At 43.1% G+C, this 19,289-nt stretch overlaps 1 protein-coding gene and 1 long non-coding RNA gene across 3 annotated transcripts in view; one reads left to right on the top strand and one right to left on the bottom strand.

The window, feature by feature from the left end:
• The window catches only part of Sptbn1 (spectrin beta, non-erythrocytic 1), a 239,020-nt gene extending 230,991 nt beyond the window's left edge, over nt 1-8,029 (bottom strand). Inside the window, exon 1 of one of the 2 annotated variants that reach the window (XM_004668948.2) lies at nt 7,917-8,029. The gene's annotated coding sequence lies outside the window, so the exon portion shown is untranslated. Of the gene's footprint in view, nt 1-7,277; nt 7,369-7,916 lie in introns of those variants that run through there. The other variant, XM_045146796.1, reaches the window with a different exon arrangement.
• A 392-nt stretch (nt 8,030-8,421) lies between these two features.
• LOC123460032 lies at nt 8,422-9,685 on the top strand. The gene is made up of 2 exons (XR_006636742.1): nt 8,422-8,687; nt 8,828-9,685. It is a non-coding gene; the product is annotated as an uncharacterized LOC123460032 (long non-coding RNA).
• Nucleotides 9,686-19,289: the final 9,604 nt, after the last annotated feature.

Genomic DNA, 19,289 nt, shown 5'->3' with positions numbered 1-19,289 from the left:
TCCATTAAATGCCAACTGGGAATAGTGGCCTATAATTGTAGTGCATGGGAAGTGGAGATAGGGAATTCCACAGGCAAGCCAGCTAGCTAACTCACTAAATCACGAGCTCTGGGCTCAAGTGAGAGACTCCGGGCAAAACTAAGAGAGCAATCAAGGAACATTCCTGACATCAAACTCTGTCTGTATGTGCACACACGTGCATGTGCAACCACATGCACTCATATACACATGCACAACACACATGCGTGTGCAAAACCCCTCTGTCCTTATTAATTATTTCTTTTGGTTAATCAACTACATATGGAATTTCAATAAGAAAGATATAAACAGGGCTGGGGATGCAGCTCAGCTAGTACAGTGCTTGCCTACCATGTATAAAGCCTTGGGTTGGATCCCCAGCACATGCAGACCAGGCATGGTAGCTAAGGCCTGTAATCCCAGCACTCAGGAGTTCGAGGTCATTCTTGGCTACAAAGTGACTTTTGAGGGCAGCCCAGTCTTTTATAAAAAGGAGGGTGACTGAGGAGGTGACTAAGCAAGTAAAGGGCTTGCTGTGCAAGCAGGAAGACCTGAGTGCAGGTCCTCAGAGCCCACATAACATGGTGAGTGTGGTAGTATGTTCCTGTAATCCCAAAAGTAGGGAGGTAGAGACAGCCCACCATCCCCACCCCCAACTCACTGACAAGCTAGACTGGCCAAGTCAGTGAGAGGTTTGGTGAGAAAGACCTTGTCTCAAAAACAAAGTGGAGAGAAACAGAGTCAGCCTCTGGCTTCCACAGGTGTGTGCCCCTAAACACAAACATGTATGCATGCACAAATAACATAAACATTAAAGGTTTCTAACATTTTATATATGTGTGTGTGTGTGTGTGTGTGTGTGTGTGTGTATGTATATATGTATGTATGTGCATATATACATATATACATACATATATATGTGTGTGTATATACATATATATATATGGTTTCATACTAAATTTGCAGTAATCCAAATAGGTGATACAGAGCTCCCATTTCATGGAAGTCCAAAAAGAATAATCTAGCTACCAAGTTAAGTGGAAAAATAATCAGCTGCAATTGTTTGAGATTACACCATTGAGTTGGGCCAACTGATCTGCATTGGGACAACAGGAAGAATGCAGACTCTTTTGAAGGGGCCTGGATGCTAAAGGAATGTCCTGTTCTTCAAAGTCTGCTTTATTCTCCCCTTGATTATCAAGTTGGTAGCCTACCTGGTACTATAGAGTGTAACAAACGTAGTAAAGAGAAGACTTTGCAACACAGTCTTGTATTTTTGGAAATGGCCATGGACAGTATGAAGCAGGCTTGTTGGATTACCTGCGTGGAGGCCTGATGGATCCATGAGGATGAACTGTACATTGCAGTAGAGACCCAGTGGAGGCACTAGGACTATGGGATGGCTGCCAAGGAATGCTGCCAGCACGGGATGACGTTTCCTGGGACTGCAAGAAGCCTAGCTGGAGGGGCGGAATTACAACTCCAGAGACTCCTCACTAGTTAGATTTATCAGACTTGGAGACTTGTCACTGGTTACAGTTGTCAGACTTGGGGACCAGCACATGAGTGTTACAGCCAGTTTTCCTTTGCCAGTGTGTGGCACACTCTCCTGCTGCTGTTATCCACCTGATGTTGGCCAGGAGGTGATGTCTACCCTCTGTGCCATCATTTCCACTGCCATCATGGAGTCCATAAGCCAAAATAAATCCTTTCCTCCAACAAACTGCTTTTGTTGGGTATTTTCTGCCAGCAACAATCTGACTGCAACAGGTAGTGTTTTGCAAACCATGTGATATATAAATTAGGCATTCCCAGGAGAAACAAAAAGAGCTATAACAACTAAATGTCTACTATGCATCTAGCACTCTATACTGCTATTTCATAATAACTATGTGAGGAAGTAATAATATTTTGGGTTTCTGATGGAGAACTGTGGTCTTGACAGTTAGCAGGCCAAGGCTGGCCGGCCACTCCCAGATGTAGCCATATGGCTCATGTACAAGGGTATTAGGATTTGGGTTTACATAGGTCTGACAGTCAGACCCTGAAAATACAAAAACTGATTATGGTTCTACCAAAATTACAGATGACTGTTTATCGAAGGAAAACAAAAACTTTCTTAAAAATACAAGCTAGAAAACAATTTTTGTAGTAATATCAATAAGGGACTGACAGGCAAACCACCTATAGACTCCTACATATCAACAAGAAAAAAAAAATGGGCTAAAGATTAAACCTTCACAATACTTCAGTACTTCACAAATGATGAGTCTAAATTGTCAGGAATATAAATCAATAGTTAACCTCAAGAATCAGGAAAATTCCAAATAAAACATACAAGATGCCAGGCATGGTGGCAGATACCTTTAATCCCAACACACAGGAGCAGAGGTAGGAGGACTGCTGTGACTTTGAGGCCACCCTGAAACTACAGAATGAATTCCAGGTCAGCCTGAGATAGAGCAAGACACTGCCTCAAAAAAAAAAAAAAAAAGGTACAAAATAACTTTTCACAACCATTGACTGGATAAGCTATGTAAATGAACTTCCAAGTGCAACATATCCATAACCACTCCTGAGAACACAGACTGTGTTGCCTCTGGAAAACGTCCACCACCATCTAGTAAGACTGACAATGGATATACTCTATGATCCATCAAAATTCATTTTTCAGAGACACTGTATGTCCTCCCCCACCCCAACGTACACAAAAAGACAGGTGCTAGAACCATTCATATATGTGACCTTTTATAACAGTTAAAAAAAAATGGAATCAATCCAAATCTCCACTATGAGAGGATGAATGAATAAACTGGCAGAATAATACAGAGCAATGAAAATGAATAAGATACAGCATTTATTATGATGAATCTTGGAACTTGAAGTTAATTTAAAATATGCAAGTCAGGGCTGGAGGGATGGCTTAGAGATTAAGGTGTTTGCCTGCAAAGCCAAAGGAACCAGGTTCAGTTCCCCAGGAGCCATGTTAGCCAGATGCACAAGGGGGTGCACACATCTAGAATTCATTTGCAGTGGCTGGAGGCCCGGACTCGTTCATTCTCTCTCTCTCTCTCTCTCTCTCTCTCTCTCTCTCTCTCTCCTTCTCTCCCTCCCTCCCTCCCTCCCTCCCTCCCTCTCTCTCTCTCTCTCTCTCTCTCTCTCTCCCTCCCTCCCTCCCTCTTTTTCTGTCAAATATATAAAATATGTTAAAAATACAAGTCAGAAACATGTTGCTTGCATAAAATAAAAAACATGCAAAAGCAAAAATATTTAAACAGGCTAAGCCACAGACAATAAGACAAAAAGTCAGCATGAGGCTCCCTTCAGATGGGAGACAGAAGGTCTCACAGGGTAAGGTAAAGTTCTTCCTGAGCTAGGCAATGCTGCCTGTTCACTGGCTTGTGATTCCTTAACATATATTTTAGAAACATCATTTTGTATCTACTAAATATAATTTTTTAAAACCACATCTTTAAAAAGAGACTAGAGGAGGAGGCAGACTCAGATGCCAGAGAGAGCAGTTAGGACCCTGAGCTCACTTTTGCCCTGCCTGGGCTCCAGCTCTGCTGCCTGGGATCCACAGCCCTCTTAGCATGAGGGGAGACCCATAGACAACTGCTGCTTAATTTTAGAGCTATTTTAGGAAATAGCCTGGAACACTGATTAATCTAAATAACTAATGGTAAATAAGACTCTCCAAAGTCAGAATTAAGGAAGCACTTTATAAAGTAATTCTATATTAAATAACTCAACATTAAGTACAATACTTTCTTTTCCATGGAGATACACACACACACACACACACACAGCATGTGGGCTGCTACTTCAGCAAAAGAAAGATAAAAATAGGAAGCTTTTGATATTGAGGTCTCATAGCTGAAAGAGTAGAGCAAAGTTGAATGTTCACACACATCAATTGATATTTTTAAATATTTTACTTACTTATTTGAGAGTGAGAAAGAGGCAGAGTAAAAAAGGAAGGGAGGGGGAGAGAGACATAGAGAGAGTACAAGCGTGTGAGAGAAGGGGCATGCCATGACCTCTAGCCACTGCAAATGAAATGTGCCACCTTGTACACCTGGCTTATGGGAAATTGAACTTAGGTGCTTAGGCTTCACAGGCAAATGCTTTAACCACTAAGCCATCACTCCATCCCAGTTAATAATTTTATTAAAATGCAGACACTGACAAGGAAAGTCTGGAATGGGGCTTAAGCTGGTCCATGGCTGTCGCTATGATAGCAAAAGTCATTATCAAAATGCCTTCTTCAGAGATGTTCTCAAATAGGAAACATGTATATCTAATTGGGGTTTTACTCATTAGGTTCAAAAACGATTGGTGGTGTTTTCCCTACACTATGTAAGTTTAAATACAGCCCTACTGTCACCAGGAAAACTAGAGTACCTACTTAAGTAGGTCTTTCTGAAGAAAAGGTGCTTGGAGAAAATGTGCAGAAACATGCAAGAGAAACCCAGAGAGCTACAGAAGGGGCTTTTGCAGCTGACCCTTCAACCTGTTCCTCACAGAAGGATGGCTTGCATTCCCCACTGTCCAGGAGTAAAAGCAGGGCTACCAGAAGGAAAGTCACAGATTATTGTAAAGCCCCATTACAATAAAGATGTTGATCAGGGTAAGAGGAAGTGCTTACTAAGAGAAGTATCACATCACTGCACATGAAAAAAATGAGTAGAAGTAATTAAAATGTATGCTTTAATATCTATCTATAAAGACATGTTGCTAGCCAAGAGGGATGTGAGCCTGGGATCCTTCCTATTCAGGAGGCTGAGATAAGAGGATTATTTGAGACCACAAGTTTGAGACCAGCATGAACAACATAGCAAGAATGTTTCAAAACTAAATATGTAGAAATATACTCTTTAAAAGCATAAATTATTTTAACAAAGGTTACATCAGGTGAATTCCACTCATCATGTCAATCTAAGTTTGTTTGGAAGTAAAATTTTTCAATCTCAAAATAATACTTCTACATGGAAAGTCATACTTTCACACATCAAAAAGTAATCAAGTCTCTTCCAGGAAACTTGTCAATGCCAGGCCTCCTCTGTCACCAATAGAGACTGAAGTCTACTCACTTACTCCTACAACATCATAGAGATGTTACTTGTCTCCAAGAGTGTCTCTCCACTGACCCTCCTCACACATGAATGATAATCAAGGATTAACAGCTCCTTCCCTACCTTAATACTGCTGTCTCAAGCGAAGGTTTGACCACTGCAAGGAGACATAGTTGTGCCCCTCATGTGTAAGTCAGAACTTCCTGTGACATCAACATAATATTTTTACAACACAGGAATTCCAAAATATCTGGATAATCCATGCCAACAACACTAAAAAGCTTTATGAAAACACAACTTTATACAAGCAGTGAAACCCAAATTCAAAAAGTTCCTCCCCGCACCCAAAGTAGGGTTTCACTCTAGCCCAGGCTGATAGGCACTCACTCTGTAGTCCCATGCTGCCTACAACTCACTGATCCTCCTACCTCTGCCTTCCCAGTGCTGGGATAACAGGCATGTGCCACCACACCCTGCTAAAAAATTCCACCTTTTAAGGGCCCTGTATTATAGAACTCAAACTAAAGCATACTACATGCAGTGCTACTTCTTTTCTGCACTAATGGATTCATCAGAGATTAAGAAAAATAACAGTAAAAGCAGGCACGCCCTTGCCTTTGGAAGTCTGACCTCTTCCAGTTAACATACTGAAATTTGCCTGTTTACTTACACATGTTAGGAAAGGCTAGAATGTATTTAAAATATATCCCACTTGCCATCACACAATGAATAAGTGAAATACAGAAATGGCAGTTTGAAAGGGTATTTCCTGTGTGCTAGCAGAGACTAAACACTGGCAATCATCTCTTCTCACTAGACACCAACAGAGGCATCAACCTCCTCCCAGCAGTCAACCTCTCCCAGAGACATGTATAAAATACATACACAAAAATAAACACAAACAACCATCAGTGCACCCTGTAGCCATCATACTTCCATCAGTCACGGCTGGTGATTTAACTTGACTATTAACAGAAGTCTGTCTGGTTCTTAAGTCAAACCAATTTATCATTAATCATGACATTAACCTAATAATCCTTAACAAAGAGCCCAAATATGTAATTGTACTTGACTTGCAGAAAAAGCAAATTAAAAAAAAACAGGTTCAAAGAATTATTTACTATCAAAAACTTAATTTCCTTTTTAAACAACCAACGAATGCTAAAATTTTTATAAATGTCCTCATGAATTTGAGAACTAAAATGTATTAATCGCTTCATTTGAGAAGTGCTTTTTTATAGGAAGAATTAATTTCTTAGAACTGATTAGACAGAGACCGGTACTGTCCTAGCTGTGAATAAACAACTGAAGAAACCAGTGCAAAGCTGGGTTGTGTATAGATTATGGGTAATGCACAGAAAAGCTTCGGCTCCCACACAAAATGCACCACTGCCTGGGCACCCCGCGGGGCCGCGTCTTTCTGGGGGCCCCTTCCTCCGTCCCTCCCTCCCTCCCTCCCTCTCTCCCTCCCTCCCTCCCTCCCTCCCTCCGGTTCTGACCCTGGATCACAGATCAGAAATCCACCCGCACCCATCTGTGCTGCACGGCACCCCTTCGACTCCGCAGTCAGGAGGGCTCGACCCCAAAACAAGGGAGAATCGCCCCCTCACACCTAAGTAATCTGGTCCTCCTGACGCCACATCCAGATGAAACTGCATGACAACGGATAAGCAGCTCCAGGCGCCGGCCCTAGGCAGCCCGAGCCTGGGTGGGGCCCGGCGGGGGCCGCAGGCGCCGAGTGGCCTTGCCAAGCCCGGCCAGCGAGAACCAGGGGAGTCTGCGATACTGCAGCATTGTGCTGCATCACGGCTAGCGAGGACACCGCGAGACATCCATCTTGCCAAAACCGCACATCCCGCCCAAATAAATCCACCGAATCCATTTCTCTCCTCCTCCGAAGCATCCCCAACACTCATTTTTCTGCCAGCTCACTGTCTGGTCTAGCTTGATTGGGGAAAAAAATAAATAAAATAAAACAAAACAAAATGAACGGATAATGGTTCTTGTTCAGCTCATCCTTCCCTCGCCCCATCTCATGGCAGCACCTGGCACCTTTCCTATCACAAAAACAAAGGGAAGCTCACCCCACCACCACCAAAGACCGCCTCGGGCGTGGCGCAGGGGACCAGCGCCTTCCAGCCCACCTCCCGAAGACAGGCCTGAAGGGTTCTCGCGGATGCAGACCTGTTGAAGACTGGGTGGCAGGAGCCTTCGAAGGGCAGACGCGGCGGGGACGGCGGCAGCTAGGGCGCCCCGGGCGGCTCACACCCAGCCTGGAGCGGCGCTGAGGGGGCGGCGGGCGGGCGGGGCGCTCAGCTGCAGCGCGGCGGAGCCCGGACCACGCCTGGCAGCACCCCCGGTACCGTTACGCTTGGAGCTAGGCCCCTGTCCACGTCGCCTCCGCCCGGGCCCGCAGGGCCGGGGAAAGGGCACCTGAAAATATCCCCCTCGCCATGCACCCCCGCACTCTCCCCTAGGAGGCAGGAATCGAGAACCCGGCGCCGCTGCGCTGCGCTGCGGTGCGCACAGCGCGACTGCGGCCGCCTCACTGCGGGGCCCGCCGGCCCTTCCCCCGCACCACCCCGACACCGGCGAGACCCCCAAGCACCAGGCTCTCCGCGCCCCGCCGCCCTGACCCACGGCCTCCCGCCCCCCTCCACCGCCGCTCCTCGGACGCGGGGCAGGGGAGACAGCAGGGCCCTTCGGCCCCGGCCCGCGCCCCTCGCCCCTCCTCCGCACGCACGTCGCAGACCGGCGGAGCCCATCCCGGGGACAGCGAGCCCCAGTGAGTTGGCATCTTCCTGCCTCGGGCCCCCGACCTACCTCCAAGGGTGGGGTGGGGGCGCCGGGGTCCCGTCCTCCTCCCGCTCCTCGGCGGCCGGGCGGGCGGGCCGGGAGGACGACTCCGCGGGGCTTGTCGGCGGCTGGGGCCGGGGCTCACAGGACGGGACCGGGGGGCGCTGCTGCGCGGGACTGCGCGCTCGCTCCGAGAGCAGAGGCGGCCGAGGGAGGGACTGGAGGAATCCGCAGCCCGCACAGCAACAGCTGCACAGATTCCGGGGGCTGGGCGGGCGCGCGGGGGGCGGGGGAGGAGGGGAGGAGAAAGCGGGCCGCGAAGGGGCGAGGGCGGGGAGAGGGGCGCGCGGCCGCGGCTCGGGCGGGGCGGGCGCGCGCGTGCACGCGCTCCCTCCGGCTCCAGCCTTCGCGCGCGCTCAGCGCCCAGCCCGAGGCTCGGCCACCGCCCACCCTGAGCCTGCGCGGACCCTGGGGCGCGGGTACGCTCTCCCGGCAGCCCAGGCCCGGCCCGGCTCGGCCCGGCCCTGCCCAGATCGCCTCCCCCGCCGTGGGGCCTGGCCTGGGCGCCGTGAGCCTCACTACCGCCGCTGCAGCCGGAGCAAAAGGACAATGGGGGCTTTGTGCCCCACAGCTGGGGAGGGCCAATTTCACGATTAATTTGAGGCTAATTCGATTATCGCATGGAAAAGGACAACCTTATTCTCTCCTTGACTCGCAGTCTTTTCGCCCGCGATGTTTGCGTTGATTGCGCGGTGGAGGGTGTTGTTTGGGGAGGTTTGCTCCGTGATGATGTCCCTGGTACGTTCCACTAGCAAAAGGATGACGGTGACCTCTCCAAGGGAAACTTTGGGCGAGGGGGAGAGTAGTCAGGCACGCTTCTGTGACAGGTTAATGTATTCCTTCTTGCTGAATGCTTTTTCATCTTTTCCCCGGTGTAGTTGGCAGCACACCCCACAAGTGGTTTATCCAGCTCCTGCCTCCAGCCCAGGCACGTGCTCACCTTTAACCCGAGCCAGGTCATCGGACACTCGGGGTGGGGGGATAGGAGTCACCCCGGCCGCTGTCTACCTGGACCTAGGATGACTTGAGTTCTTCCCCCACCCCGCCGTCTTCTGAGGCTGTTTCCTGGGATTTTCATTAAGTTCCAGCGCCCCTCTAACAGGCCAGCACTCCAACGCCCCGCCACCAACCCCCACTTTCCCCAAGGCTGTGTAGAAATTCTGAAACCACTTTTACTGCGGAGAAAAGATGGTGAATCACCATAAGCACGAATAGAAACACTCTGAAGAAAACAAGGACTAGAGAAACTGACTTTCTCCCAGTTCTGTAAGGTATTCTGTAAGCACTGGGGGCATCCAGAGGGAAGAATGACCTTGGAAGGGGGGAAAAAAAAATCCCAGGGCAGTCTTCTCTAAAGAGATGATTACCTGTATAAAAAAAATACTGTCCCTTGTTTGATGCCTCTATCTTACATTCATAGAACATAGTCTGATGGGTTTGTATTTTTGTATATATTTATTGAAATACTTTAAAACGAAGTGAAATTGTCACAGCAAACTGAAGATGATTCATTCTTTTAGTTGTTCATCTTTAGTTTGAATTTAATATTAATGTTTATTTTTTTCCTTATCGTTACCATATATTAGCTGTACATAATAATGGGCTTCACTGTGACGTATTGTACATGTATATATGATACTGTTGTATGTATTCATATGTGTGCATGCATGTTCATATGTATGTGGGCACACATGTGTTTATGAAGGCCAGAAAATAAAGTCAGGTGTCTTCCTCAATTGCTTTCCAACTTATTTTTTGAAACAGGATTTCTCCCTGAACCTAGAGCTCACAGATTTGCCTAAACTAGGAGCCAGCAAGCCCTAGGAGTCCTCATGTCTCAAACCTCCACCTCCCCAGTACTAGGGCACTACCACCATGCTAGCTGAAAAAAAAAAATCTTAGAGATGAAATGTATTTACCTTATGGATCTGAAACCCAAGAAGTCCAAAGGGATGACATTGACATACAATGGTGATTGTGTGCTGCAGTATTGCTTTGTTTGTTTGGTTTTAGTGTTCATCTAAAAATCCTTTTTTCTTTTTTTTTATAATTAAGTACAAACTTTGCATGGATACATCATGTGTTGGTACCATCATTTCTCTCCTCCCTTCACTCAGAGCCCTCCTTAGTGGGATTGCTGGCATTCACCATGGTTGTGAGTTAGGAGTTGTGAGAGCAGCAGTCAGTCATTGTGGGGGGCGGTCATTGTGCCTCTGGATATTCCTTCCCACCCTATGGCTTTTACTTTTTGTTTGTTTGTTGGAGGTAGGGTCTCACTCTAGCTCAGGCTGACCTGGAATTCATTATGTAGCCTCAAGGTGACCTCCAACTCAAGGAGATCCTCCTACCTCTGCCTCCTGAGTGCTGGAATTAAAGGTGTGCATCACCACGCCCAGCTGACCTTGACATTCTTTCTGCCCCCTCTTTCATAAAATTTCCTGTGCCTTGGTGGGTGTGCTTTAAGTCTACTTAAGTGTTGAGCTCTCAGCAGCTTTTGGATTTCTGCTTTGGTGCATTTTGAGCATCTTCACTATCTGTCTCCATCTCCCTGGTGCAGGTTGTCAGGCTTGCAGTGGAAGCAGCCCTGCAGTCTTGCTCATCTTGTCAATTCCTCTGTGGTTTTGGGCCCTAGCTTCTGTGCAAGGGGTGGTTCAACTCCTGCCAGAGAGTCAGCTATCTCTCCTTGTCTTATTGATAGATTTTGATTGTCCTTGGTTCTTGCTGCCTTCTCAAAAAGCAAACCAGATTTGCCAAAGGAGGTTGAAATCAGGATAGGTTAAAGGAGATAAGCATTGTTAATTTAGAGGGATTTTGATGAGTGTAGCTTCACTTTAGGCCAAAGACTAGTGGAAGCTTCTCATTGGAGTCCATAATCTTGCTTCCTTTATCACAGATAATAGTACTTAAACCATAATTTGATGGATGACTTACCTCTCCTTTCCCATTACTCTCCCACATAAGTTTGAAATTTTTCTTCCAAAAGGAGGGCCCCACACCTAGGTGCTTTCTCCTAATAAAGCACAATTAATTATTCCAAAAATGGGAACATCAAGTATTGAGTTTCACTATAAATACCTACCTCACAATTTCAAATTCTTAACCTTTAATGGAAAAACAAGATGGCCCAGGAAAGCCTTCTAAATATAGAGAGATTGTTGAAGAAGACATTTTAGTGAAAGGCAAAAGTCACTTCAGTTAGTAGTAATGACAATTCAGAATTATCCCCAAGTATCTCAGCAGCATTATTGTTGACATTTACCTTCACATTAGAATCCACATTGATTTAAAGTAACCTAGTATTTATCATTATCATGTCTGTAACATACTATTTACTCTCTTGTTTGTTTGGTTTTTATTTTTGTTTTTTGTTTTTCGTTTTTTGAGGTAGACTCACTCTAGTCCAGGCTGACTTGGAATTCACTATGAAGTCTCAGGGTGGCCTTGAACTAATGGCAGTCCTCCTACCTCTGCCTCCCAAGTGTTGGGATTAAAGGCATGTGCCACCATGCCCAGCTCTTGTTTTGTTTTTTTGAGATAGGGTCTCGCTCTAGCCCAGGCTGACCTGGAATTCACTATGTAATTACTCTCCATTTTTAAAACTGAAATACTGATTTGTCTTCTTTAGAAATAATGTAGGTTTCTTTTTGTTTGTTTTTAAACAATATTTTTTATTTATTTGCAAGCAGAGAAAGAAAGAGAAAGAGAAGAAAAACAGCCACCTGCAAACAAACCAGATACACACACCACTTTGTGCATCTGGCATTACGTGGGTACTGGAGTATTTAACTTGGGCCATTAGCCTTTGCAAGCAAGTGCCTTAACCATTAAGCAATCCCTCCAGCCCCTGTTTTGTTTTTTGAGACAGGATCTCACTTTTTAGTCCAGCTAGGCTTGAATTCACTCTATAGCCCAGGCTGGTTTCAAACTCATGGTGATCTTTCTCTGCCTGCTGAGTTCTGGGATTACAGATGTGACCCATGTATGCTCTGCAGACATAATATTTTATTATAAAACTTTACAGGTATAAGTTATTTTAATTTTCCATTCAAAATGTAGGCAAAATCATGTTTTAGGGTGGAGAGATGGCTCAGGGGTTTAGGTGCTGGCTTACAAAACCTGATGGCCTGGGTTCAGTTCCCAAGTATATGCATAAAGCCATGCTTCTGAAGTTTGATTATAGTGGCAGGAGACGCTAGAATGCCCATTCTGTCTCTCTTTCTCTCTCCTTGCAAATAAATAAATAAAAATATTTTTCAAAACTTCAGTGAATTTAAAGAAGCCCTGTCATGCCCATACTAGCTCTCTTTCCTTGCAAATAAGTAAAAATATTTTTTTAAAAAACAGTCAATTATAGTTCTAAGATGCTGGGGGAAACTCTTCCCTGGGTCAAGATCAACATTCCAGAAAAATGTTAGGGTACCTCCACATAACAGGGAGAATGATTAGGTACCAGCAACGAATGACCCCGGTCCCTCTCTCCATTTCATTTGCCAAAGCGAGTCACATGGGCTATAGCTAAAACCAGATCTGGTAAGCAATAGGATGGTCTACTAATACCTATGTTATTTGAGAAGAAAATGATTCTCTAAATTTTTCCTCTAACACAATTAAAACCTATCTTTCGTTTTACTGCTAATAGCCTAAAGTTTAAAATCAGAACAAATTTAAAGAACTTAAAAAAATTTTCTTCATTTCTATATATTCTTAAACTTAGATTCTTTTTAAACCTAGTATAAGCCTGGAAAGTTTCCTCAAAATCAAATGTTTCACTTAAAGATTCACACAGTTGGGTATGGTAGCAGTTGCCTGTTATCCCAGCATTTGGGAAGTGGTGGTAAGAAGATTAGGATTTCAAGGTCATCTTTAGCTGCAAAGCACGTTTGAGACCATCAAAACAAAATAACCAAATTATAACAGTCACACAAATTAATTTTATACTGACAAAACATAAAGATTTGTATGTTTAAACTTACTATCCCGGGGGGTTACAGAGATGGGTCAGAACAGCTAAAGGCATTTGCTTGGAAATCCTGAAAGCCCAGTGGCCCAGGTTTGATTCCCCAGTACCCAAACAGATGAAGTGGCACATGTATCTGGAGTTCATTTACAGTGACAAGAGGCCCTGGCACACCTATACTCTCTTTCTGTCTCTTCTTTTTCTTTCTCTCTCTCTCTCTCTCAAATAATAAATAAAAATATTTTTAAATGACCATTCTGAATGAATACTTTTAAGTACTAATAATAAATTTACTGCTTTATAAAGTAATTCATGGACTGGAGAGATTGGCTCAGCAGTTAAAGGCACTTGCTTGCAAAGCATGAAGGCCAGGGTTCTATTCTCCAGTACCCACATAAAGCCAGATGCACAACATAGTGCATACATCTGGAGTTTGCAGAAGCAGGAGGCTCTGGCACACCCATTTTTCCTCTCTCTCTTTACCTCTCTCTCACTATCTCAAGTAAATAAATATTTTTTTTAAATGTAGCCATGAGTGAGGCACATGCCTTTAATCCTAGCACTTGGGAGGCAAGAGGTAGGAGGATCACCATGAATTCAAGGCCACCCTGTAAGGCAAGTGTAAGAGAAAAGCAAAAGAGAACACTGGATTTGATCTCTAAATACAGACTGTTTACTGAAAGGAACAGCAAGGGGCAGCAGCCTTCCTGTGGGATGAAGGCTGAAGCACTGAGCTAGGCTGGATTCAAACATTTTTATTTTCTTTTTCAAAAATGTATTTATTTATTTACTTGAGAAAGAGAGAGAAAAAAGGAGAGAGAAAGAGAGAGGGAGAGAGAGAATGGTCACATCAGGGCCTCCAGCCACTGCGAAAAAAAATCTCCAGAAGCATGTGCCACCTTGTGCATCTGGCTTACATGGGTTCTGGGTAGTCAAACAGAGGTCCTTTGCCTTTTCAGGTAAACACCTTAACTGCTAGGCCATTTCTCCACCCTGGGGCTCAATCTTACAAGGAGGATCCTAACAAACAGACTGTACCAGGTGCAGTAGATAAGGAACTTGTATCTGTTTGTGTCCTTGTTTAGAATAGTCTTTGAAGGACTCAGGAACCAGAGGGATGCCATGACAGGCTTCAGAGTCACCAGTAGGCCTAAGTTTCTGTTTCCCAGCAAGGTTTAAATAAGAATTTAACAGTTACTGAAAAAAGATCACAAATTGCTTATGCCATACATTTCTATAGTCATAAGACAACTTGCTTAAGTTCCTCAAACACACATAGCCAATCACAATAAGGGTTACCTAATCTGCTTGAAATTCCCCTAGCCCCCTGCCCACCAGCTCTGCCCCCCAGCATCCTAAGCCTATCAGAAAAATACAAGTGCAGTTACTACTTAAATCTACCAATCATGTAACCATGCCCCTACTTCTTTGTTCAAATCCCTATAAAAAACCTGCCCCCCCCCCCGCCACTGCTCAGGGTTCTTGTATGGATCCACTGTGTTGACTGTGTTGGTGAAGTCAAGAGTCCAAGTTTAAGCCCAAAATAAAGCTCCTTGCCTTTGCATACATGTTTGGTTCTCCTTGGTGGTCACTGGGGGCACCGAGAACTGGGCATAACAGGCTTCTTCAGCCAGGATTACCTAAGAGAGGCAAGCATATGTTTTCTTCACCTTTAAGGCCTTCTGAGCTAAGGGGAGTACATTAATCAAGGAAGGTGTCAGGCTTATCTGGGCTGAATGCCTCTGCTATTTCTTTTATGGCCATCTAGCCTTTGGAATATGTATTAACACTTTAGTTCCGTCTGGTTTTCAGGGAAAGCTATTTACTTTTCACACACTGAAACTACATAGTGAATTGCAGGTCAGCCTGGGCTAGAGCAAGTCCCTACTTCAGACCAAAAAAAAAAAAAAAAAAAAAAAAAGTAATTCATTCTTTTCATTTATTTGATAAATGTTCTAAGTTCTAAAATAGAGCAGTAGGCCCAACAGTTAAACAGGATAACTCTCTCATGAACTTTCTATTAGGGCAGGTGATATAATAAGCCAATAAACAAGTAAAATATGCTTAATAACAAACCTGAAAGGATGGTAATACAGGCAGTAAGCAATAATGTTTATAAATGGATCAGATCTCGTTTCTATGGTGGATCTTCCAATTTTTCTCTGATACTACTTATCATAAGTAGCAACAGTTAAGGCTTTCCAGCTTTTAAAGTGCTTTCCAAGGTCCTAATATTAAGAACATAAAAAGAAATTTAAAAACAAATCTAACATCAAAAAGACAACCTGATTCAAAAATGAGCAAAGGGCCTGAATATATCTTTTTCTAAAGATATACAAATATCTAACAAGCATCTGAAAATGCTCAACATCATTAGCTACTAGGGATATGTAAATCAAAATTACAATTAAGAAACCCATTAGGATAGCTGTAATTCAAACAAACATAAAAACAGAAACTAGCAAGTGTTAAGCTTCATAGACTGTTGGTGGGAATATAAAATAGCAAAAGTATGGTGAAAAGGTCTGGTGGTCTCTCAAAAAGTTAAGCGTAGACCTATTATATGACTCAATAATTCCATTGCTAGGCATATCTGAAAAAAGAGGTACTTAAGGAAATATATGTACATTGATGTTATAAGGTAGTAGAACTCATAATACCCCAAATGAAGAAACAGCTCAAAAGTCCATCAGTGGATGAATAAGCAAAATGTGGTACATGTATCAAGTAGAATGCTATTCAGCCCTAAAAAGGAATGAAATGCTAATACATGTATGCTATGGCATGGATAAACTTTGAAGATGTGTAAACTTTGAAGATGTGTAGCAGGAACCTTTTCCTGTGGGGAGACTTTAACATGCATCTTCACCCCAGGTAGGGCACAGACAACAGACCAAAGGGCAAATAAACCAAAACCAGTTTTGGTGAGCCATTGAGTTTATTGGAGTTTCTTACAGAGCAGGGGAGAGGGGTTGTTTATAGGAGCAATAGATGATTCAAAGGCAGCTGCATCACTAAAAAGCCCACCCCGGCATAAGTGATGATTCACAAAAGCTACATCTCTGGTGCACAGTGCACCACTTGCAGGCAGCTCAATTGGAGTCTCTATCACAGTGCACCACTTACAGACAGCTCAGTCAGAGTTTCATTGCTAAGTAGTAAGGGAAAAATAAACCCTTTAAATGGAAGCCTTAGGACCAGACCCTTTCCCAGACTTGTTGACTTCTTGAGTCTCTGGAACTTCCTCCCCCAACCTTTTCCCAAGAACAGATGTTTCAGTTTCTAATCAATATAACCTTGGGGAGTGGTTGTGTGACTTTTAAGTTTCATGTCTCCCAAACTTTATTTCCTGATTCCCCAGAGCCTCCTTCCTCTTTTCAGGAGAGCATTTTCAATTTCAGGGAATCTGCTACACAACAACATGCTAAGTGAAAGAATCTAGATACAAAAATTCACGTCTCATGACTCCATTTACATGAAATATCCAGAATAACTAAAGCCACAGAGCCAGAAAGCAAATTGGTGATACTATAATAGGTAAGGATGGCAGGAAATGGGTATATTAGCTAAGGGGTATAGAGTTGGTTTTATTCTGTGATGATGAAAATATTTTGGAACTAAATAAATATGGTAATTTCAACATAAAGAATATATGAAATACTGTTAATGTTCACTTTCAGGCAAGTGTGGTGTAACATGGCTAATCCCAGATATTCAGGGGCTGGGACAGGAAGATTTCCAGTTGGCTTTACAGGAAAGTACCTTAATTGCTAAGCCTAGCTTTAACGAATTAAAAGTTAAATTTAAGCTGAGGGTGGTAGACTACTTGACTAACATCCATAAGCTTTGGGTTTGATCCCCAGCACAACAAGAAATTAAAAATGAAAAGTAAATTGTTTAAATTAAAAATTGATTTTTTTGTTTGTTAGAAAACTTTTCAACTCAAATCTACTTAGCATGAAACTCTGAAATATGCATACAGATCATATTTCAAAGAGTTAAAAAGGAATACAAAATATCTTAATTTTGAAAATACTGGTATGTTGAAATGATAGTACTTTGATATAGAGGATGAAATGAAATTATTTCTAATATGAATTTCACTTGTTAACTTTAAAAAATGTAACTATTAGAGGTATGTTGTTTGAAGAGAACTCTTCTGTCTGACTTCAGACCTTAATTTCTAGTACTTTGCTTCCTTGATTATTCTCCCATAGTGAGGCAATCTAATTTCTTATCCCATGCCCCAAGATGTGGATTTAGATGCTTGGTCACAGCATAATTGTGATGTCTCACTCTCACAGGATAACCAGAGATGACAAAAAGAGAGCCAAAACCCCTACCATCATCTGCCATCGAGGTATTATAACTCTGCTGGCTTGTTCCTCATACTTACAGATTGGCTTTCTCTTTTGCATAGGTTAAAGCAAGTAAAAGTTCAATTTTTATCATTTTGTTTCATTTATTTTAATTTGTGAAGGTAAGGTCTTTCTGTGTATTCAAGACTGGCTTCAATTTGTGATCCTCCTGCCTTAGCCTCCTGAGCACTAGAATTATAGGTGTTGGTCACCATGCCTAACAAAAGCTGTTCCTAAAAGGTTATAAGAAAAAATAGGATCTTAGATGTTTTACTTACTAGTTTCAGTGTAAACATATAAAACTCAAAAAATGTGGTTAAAGACACTTTTTTATTAGCTGACATAGTTTTAAAAAGATGTTTTGACATGAAGGGATATATCTGGGTTTGAAAAAGTTTTAAACACCTGAATTTTTAAGTACTTGTGGTTCCAAACAACCCAACCTGAAAGTCACCCGTTCCTCTTCTTAATAAGTGCTGTTAATATGAATAAGGGAAAAATAAACCCTTTAAATGGAAAATTCCCCTTGTGTTTGGTGAACAGAACAGTATTGTTTGTTTTCTGAAGGGGACAGGAGCTAGGGGTGGAGGTGTTTGTTTTTCTGAGGCTTGCTTTGAAGGGCTCTTCTAAAGCTTTCCCAGGAGCCAAATGGGGTTTAACCCATGCAGGGTGCACACCAGCCAGCTGAAAGTCATCTACACATCCTGTATCCTGCACTGAGAAGACTTACACCTGAACATGCTAAGAAATTCATACACTAGGTTTCAAATTGCTAGGGACTCTGGTAAGAACAAAAATATTATAAGTCTAAGTTTCTAACTGGCTGACAGAATTTGAGAGGAACCTGGTATTTCAAGCTTTGAATGGGAAGAGTTATGTTGTCTGAGGTACAAATTTTATGGTAAGACTAGGAAAGTCACCCCAAAACATTTTCTGAATTGTGTCACAGCTATTTGATGTGACTATCAACTTTGCCCATCACCAAGTAAGACATCAAAGGCCTCTCCCATTGTTGCTTTATTTATTTGCCCTCCCAAAGATTTGAGAGTTAGCTGTGCTACCCCTTCTGTCCTTAACAACTGAATTCTCTCAGATCCTCCAGAAAGAATAGGGTGAAGTGCTGATACTGCTCAATCACCAACTCCATCCCAGGTGGATAGTGGCCCCAGGGTCCCAAGCTATCAGAATCAGGTGGCATGAATAAAAAGATCCATGTGGCTGGCTTAAGAAGAATCTCCAGGACTATCTCACTGACAGAGTTTTATCTTTATAAAAAAAAATAATTTAGGGCTGGGCATGGTGACACATTTTAATCCCATCACTACAGAGGCAGAGATAGGAGGATCACTGTGAGTTCCAGGCCACCCTGAGCTTTACAGTGAATTCCAGGTGAGACCCTACCTTGAAAAACAAACAAACAAAAAAATTATTTATTTATTTGCAAGCAAGAATGGGCCCAGTAGGGCTTCAAGCCACTGCAAACAGGCTCCAGATTCATGTGCTACCTTGTGCATCTGGCTTTCCATGGGTACTGGGGAATTGAACTTGGGTTGGTAGTCTCTGCAGACAAGTATCTTAAGTGCTGAGCCATCTCACCAGCCCCAAAATTTCTCCTTTAAAATGACAACTCTGCTATAGGGTTTGTACCCCAGTACAAAGCCATAGCAATTAAATCACTCCTTATCTCTACTCTAGCCACACCAAATACTGAAGGTCAGCAGAACAAGCATGTAGTTGTTTTTTTTTTTTTTAATGACATGAGAAGTTTTTCTTTTGTAGATTTTTCTTTGAATAGGGAATCTATATAACACATTAACATGAAGACTTTATTATGTTACCATGCTGCATGCATCAACCAAGAGATATAAAAATCTAAAGATAGACCTACCATATGATCCATCAGCTTTGTGTATGGAGGAATCTAAGATTATTATACATCTGTGCTTATTGTTGTACTGGTCATAATAGTCAAAAGAAGGAACCAGCCAAGATACCCATCACCACATAAATGGGTAAGGAAAATGC

This window comes from Jaculus jaculus, chromosome 4, assembly GCF_020740685.1.
Source record: "Jaculus jaculus isolate mJacJac1 chromosome 4, mJacJac1.mat.Y.cur, whole genome shotgun sequence".
In the NCBI taxonomy this organism is placed as follows: Eukaryota; Metazoa; Chordata; class Mammalia; order Rodentia; family Dipodidae; genus Jaculus; species Jaculus jaculus.
The sequence above is the reverse complement of the archived record's forward strand: the minus strand, read 5'-3'. Positions and strand labels throughout refer to the sequence as shown.